The sequence below is a fragment of the Rhinolophus sinicus genome, chromosome 3 (genome assembly GCF_057876585.1).
Source record: "Rhinolophus sinicus isolate RSI-liver-muscle chromosome 3, RSI-T2T, whole genome shotgun sequence".
NCBI lineage: Eukaryota > Metazoa > Chordata > Mammalia > Chiroptera > Rhinolophidae > Rhinolophus > Rhinolophus sinicus.
This window is the reverse complement of record NC_142503.1, coordinates 121,319,992-121,325,991: the sequence shown is the minus strand read 5'-3', so window position 1 is coordinate 121,325,991 and position 6,000 is coordinate 121,319,992.

Sequence of the window (6,000 nt, the reverse complement as noted above, 5' to 3'; positions counted from 1 at the left end):
TTGTCCTCATGAAATATGGCCCAAACACTTGGGTAGTGCTAGGTAGTACTGGATGGACTACTTTTAGTGGGACCATTGTTGTTAAATCAACCTGGAATGGCAAGATCTACAGCAGAACAGGCTGGTGTGCTCCCACTGACCCACCTGTACTCTTAGAGATGGTAAGACACGTGCTTCTCTAGTGAAACCAATGAGTAAAGATAGTTTTATGAGCAAAAGTAGCCTTTAAATATCTGCTAATGTGTGATTTCCCCATTTCCCCAACTCCATCACTGGAATTAATCTAGCAGTATTGCAATGATTGGTTTACATGTCTTTCTAGGTTACTAGAAATAAATTCCTTGAGGGTAAGGACAGTCTTATTTTTCATTATATATCAAACACCTAACACATAGAAGAATATTATATAAAATTATGTAAAATTGATTATGTTGCTGTTGTTGTTTTTTGGTCTTGTAGGGCCTCATCGTCTACATCTGGGTGAGGATATTTGAAGCAAATCTTGGAACAATAATAACAAGAAAAACACTAAAAAATTTCCTTTAATGTTCAAAGCTTTGTGAAGGATACAAAGTTGAACATGACAGGGACTCTCCTTTGGAGAGACTCATAAGATAGGAAAGTGTATTAGTATGCTAGAGTTGCCCTTATAAAATGCCACAGACTGGGTGGCTTAAACAACAGAAATTTAATTTTCTCACAGTTCTGTAGGCTAGAGGTACAAATTGGTAGTTAAAAAAATAGTCATGGGGATGTAAAGTATAGCATAAGGAATATTATCAATAATATTGTCAGGGTGATCACTTCGTAAGGTATGTAAAATTTAATTATTGTGTTGTATACCTGAAACGAATATAATATTGTATGCCAACTGTAATTGAAAAATTAAAAAAAATTATTTAAAAAACCCAAACATCTAAAGTACTGATAAGAGTCTGGAGAGACGAGGTCACACATACATTATTACTCATTGAATGAAAATGGTACAGCCATTTTCTATCATTATTTGGCAGTTTATAAAAAAATAAATGCACATGCATTTACCATGTGTCCCAGCAATTGTACTCCTGGACATTTGTCCCAGAGAAATTAAAACCTAATGTTCACACAAAAATGTATACATGATTGCTCACAGTAACTTTATTTGTAATAGCCCCAAACTGGAAACAATCAAAGTATGCCTTAATAGTTGACTGGCCAAACAAACTGTGGCCCATCTATATCATGGAATACTCCTTAGCAATAAAAAGAAATAAACTATTGACACATGAACTTGGATGGAACTTAAGGGCATTCTGTTGAATTTTTATAGAGATGGAAAATAGATTGGGGTTGTCAAGGGTTAAGAATCCTGGGTGACAGAGATAGTGGTGTGTCTAAAAAGGGTAATATGAGGGAGATCTTTGTGGTAATGGAATAGTTTTATATCTAAAACTATGCACAGAAACATTGTTCCAATGTCAAATTCCTGAGTTTGATATTGTTTTATAGTTATGTAAAATAGAGTCAGTGGGTAATCTGGGTGAAAGGTTCAAGGGACACATCTCTTTGTATTGTCTTTTCAAGTTTTGTAATTATTTCTCAATAGAAGCCTTAAAAAGCAAAAAATTAAAAAAAGAAACAGTTCAGGTGCAGGTTTTTGTGTGGACATGTATTTCAACTCATTTAGATGAATACCAAGGAGTGCAATTGATGGATCATAGAAAGAGTGTGTTTAATTTTGTAAGAAAATGCCAACCTGTCTCCCAAAGTGGCTGTACCATTTTGCTTTCCCACTAGCAATGAATGAGTTTCTGTTTTTCCCTTTGCCCATTTTACAACGGGTTGTCTTTTCACTATTGAGTTGTAAGAGTTCTTTATATATTCTATATATAGCTCCTCATCAGGTATATTATTTGCAAAATATCTTTCCATTCTGTGGTTTGTCTTTTCATTCTTTTGTTCGTGTTCTTTGAAGCATAAAAGTTTGTAATTTTGATGAATTTATCTCTTTGTTTCTTTTGTTGCTTGTTCTTATAGCGTCATGATTTAAAAGGCTTTGCATAACTCAAGGTCACAATTTGCTCCGATATTTTCTTATCAGAGGTGTATAGTTTTAGCTCTTACAGTTAGGTCTCTGATCCATTTTAAGTTAATTTTAAAAATGGTATGAGGTAGGGGGACAACTTCATTCTTTCGCATGGGAACGTCATGTTGTCCCAGAACCACTGGTTGGAAAGACTTTTCTTTACCCCACAGAATTGCTTTGGCACTTTTGCTAAAATCAATTGCCCATAAATATGAGGGCTTATTTTTGGACTCTCAATTCTGTTTTATTGACCTGCATTTGTATTTTCATTCCAGTACCACACTGTCTTGATTACTGTAGCTGTGTAGTAAATTTTGAATTGAGAAGTGAAAGTCCTCCAACTTTGTTCTTCTTTTTCAAGATTGTTTTGGCTATTCTGGGTCACTTGTATCTCCATATAAATTTTAGGATCAGTTTGTCAATTTCTGCAAAGAACCAACTAGGATTTTGGCAGGAATTGCATTTAACCTGTAAGTTAATTTGGGGTGTATTGCCATCCTAATAATAAGTCTTCTGATATATGAAGATAGGATGTCTTTCCATTTATTTAGATCTGTAATTTCTTTCAATAATGTTTTATAGTTTTCAGAGTACAAGTCTTATAATTCTTTAATTATATTTATTCCTAAACATTTTATTCTTTTTTATGCTATTGAAAATGAAATTGTTTTCTTAATTTCATTATTGTGTTGTTTATTGGTAGTGTGGAGAAATAAAATTGATTTCTGTATCCTGCAATCTAATGAATTATTTTATTAGCTCTAATTAGTTTTTAACAGATTTGTTAGGATTTTCTATATACGAGATCACATCATCTGCAAATACAGACTGTTTTCCTTTTTCCTTTTCAATCTGGATGCTTTTTATTTCATTTTCTTGGCTACTTGCCCGACTGGAACCTCCGGGACAATGTAAAATAGTAGCAGCAAGAATGGACAGCTTTCTCTTGCTGCTGATCTTAGGGAAAAAGCATTATGTCTTTCACTATTAAGTACGATGTTAGCTGTGGGATTTTCATAGATGCTCTTTACCATGGGTGCCTTGGAAGAAGAGAGACAGCAAGGAGGCAATGGAAAAAGAGATGTTGGTGAGACTTGTATTGAAGTTCTGTGCTCTGCCTTTAGGACAAAGCCCCAAGGAAACAATAAAACCCATGACTGAGGAATCTAAGAACAGAGCCTGACTATGCCGTGCTTTGTGCTGGCAGAATGAGGTTCAAACTAGAGACTGAGTTCAGTTGTAGAAAAAGAAACTAAGTTATATTTCTTGCTCACTGAAATTGGAAACTGACTCATAAACACTGTATTATTATTAATCACAAAATAGCTTTTAGATAGGGTCTTTTTTTCACTTATAACTAGTCATGGGTATATATAATAATAATTTCAAGTAATGTGCACTTTTTGGATGTCAGTCCTGTTCAATCATGAATCAATCCAGTGTCTTAGTGAATAAAATTTTAAAATGCTAAAACATTTTTGTTTGGAATTAGCATTGATTGGTTAGGGAGTCTCCTGTGGATATAGCAAGGTATCTTTAATTGATTTCAAGTCAGAGAATAATGCATTTACAGAAAAGACAATCTCATTTTACGCGTAAATCAATGATATTTTCTCATGTAAAGTCTGCTGGAATGCTGACTAAAGATTTGAATCTGGAAACATTCTCTTTTACACATCCAAAGGAAACATTTATTCATCTGTATAAAATTAAAAATTATACTTTCTTATTTTGTAGGACTGTAGTGTAATCAGAAGCAGGATTTCATGCAAAATGTAGACATACATTATGATTTTCCTAGCAAGATAATTACTACACTGCATTTTGATTAAATGATGAAAAATCCATCTAAGTTCTCAAATTTGGCACTAGACTGCAAAACAAAAAATACTTGAAATATTCTTTTTTTCCTACTTTTTGCAAATACTTACTCATTTTAAGAAGCCTAAATTATCATGCCCATTTCAGTGCTTATTTCATTTCTCCTTCTTGAAAACTTGGAGAAGTATTGATACTGTGTGTGGTTCTTTAAACCAGTGGTTCTTAATCCTGGATACACATTAGAATCAACTGGGTTGCTTTTAAAAAATTAATACCTGGGCCCCAGGCATCCCTGGGAGTTGGGAGGAGGGGGTCCGTCACTGGTATTCTTTAAAATCTCCCCAGTTGATTTGTTGATTTTAATGCAGATTCTGGGTTGAGGCTTGCTTTAAATGATCACTAGAACTGGTAAATTTAATGGTATGTAAATTATGCCACAATAAAATAGTTTAAAACAATCATCACCAGCAGGTATGTAAAACCTGACCAAAGTGCCACACCTATATGAATATCAGATGCCAGCAGTACCAGTTTACCCAGGACTGAGAGGCTTCCCCACATGTGGGATTTTTGGTGCTAAATATGGGAAAATCTTGAGTGGGATTACAGGGAGAATGGGTCACCCTATAATATGGAGGAGATGGCCTCCCTGGATGGAGGAGGGTCTTTTCCCCTGCTTAGCCAAGGTTATTTGGGGAGAGACAGAGATAGTGCCAGTTTCTTGTCCTTCCAGGAGACACAAATTGTTGCTACTTCTATACCGCACACTCACTCAATTATCCTCTTGTCCTCTGCCTTTAAACTCCACCACTTCATTGAAATGACCTTCTTAGAGACGACCAACGATTTCTTTGTCTCTAAATCCAATGGCTCACCAGTGTCTACTGCTGACCCTTTCCTCTGTTCTTCCTTGCTTTCTGTGGCATAGTATTAGATTGCTTTTCCTAGGTCTCCTCACAATATCCCCATTTCCTTGGCTGGCTCCATTTCTTCTTGCTTGTCCCCAAGGTGTAGACATTTTTCATGTTCTTGGCTCATCCCTTGCCCACCCATGCTCATGATTTCACCTGATTCATTTCTGCATATATTCCTTGTTGTCAGTAGCTGTTACCATTCCCTGTCAGTATCCATGACCTCGGGGTAACAGGAGAGATAGACCTGGCTTGCAGAACCTTAGAAAACTTCATTGTCTTCACATGAGTCCTGGTATTATAGAGTCCAGGGGTGTGATGTGACATTTAAGACAGATTCACTGGAGTTAATTTTGACAAAGGTTTATATTGCCTGCCTTAATAAACTGCAAACCCCATGAGGAACTCTCTATTGTATCCCTAGCATTAAGTAGAGTGCCTGGTACATAGTAGGTTCTAAAAAATAAGTAAAGAGTAACTCATTTTCAACATCAACACATTGCAGTTGCAATTTTCTGCTTTGGATTTCTTCATAGGACCTCTAGCCTTCATAACACTTATTTTATCCACTATTTGTCTTCCTCCATCAGAATACAAGCTCCGTGAGGGCAGGAACTTTTACATATTTTGTTTACTGCTGTATCCGCATTGCCTACAATAGTGCCTGGCATGTGTGAGAATTCAATTCATTGGTTGAATGAATTTTTACCCCAACTTTGCTCCTGTCCTGGATTAATGCCCTTCCTATTAGCAATACTATTTTCCAGCTTATCCAGACTCAAATATTGGAGTTATTTTTGACTTTTCCCTATGTTCCTATATCCATTTAGTAAACAAGTCCTTTCAAAGGTTTTCCAAGTATCTTTTATGTTAATGTCACCCTTTCCATTCTCACTGCTACCATTATAAATTAGACACTTGAAAATTTTAACTGGGACTGTGAAATAGAATCTACTTAGTCTCATGTTATCTAGGATTTTGTTGCTTTAATTAACCCTACATATCACTACCAGACCAGTCTTACTTGGAGCTCTCATTATGTCACTCCCTTAACTTGAGGCTCTCAACACTGTTTAAATACAGAATCCTCAGCTTGGCATTTGGAACTGCCACAATATGACCCAAATGTGTCGCTTCAGTTTTATTTCCCGTTTTTCCATAAAAGATTCCTTATGGTACAAACAAACCGGGTTAGTTGGT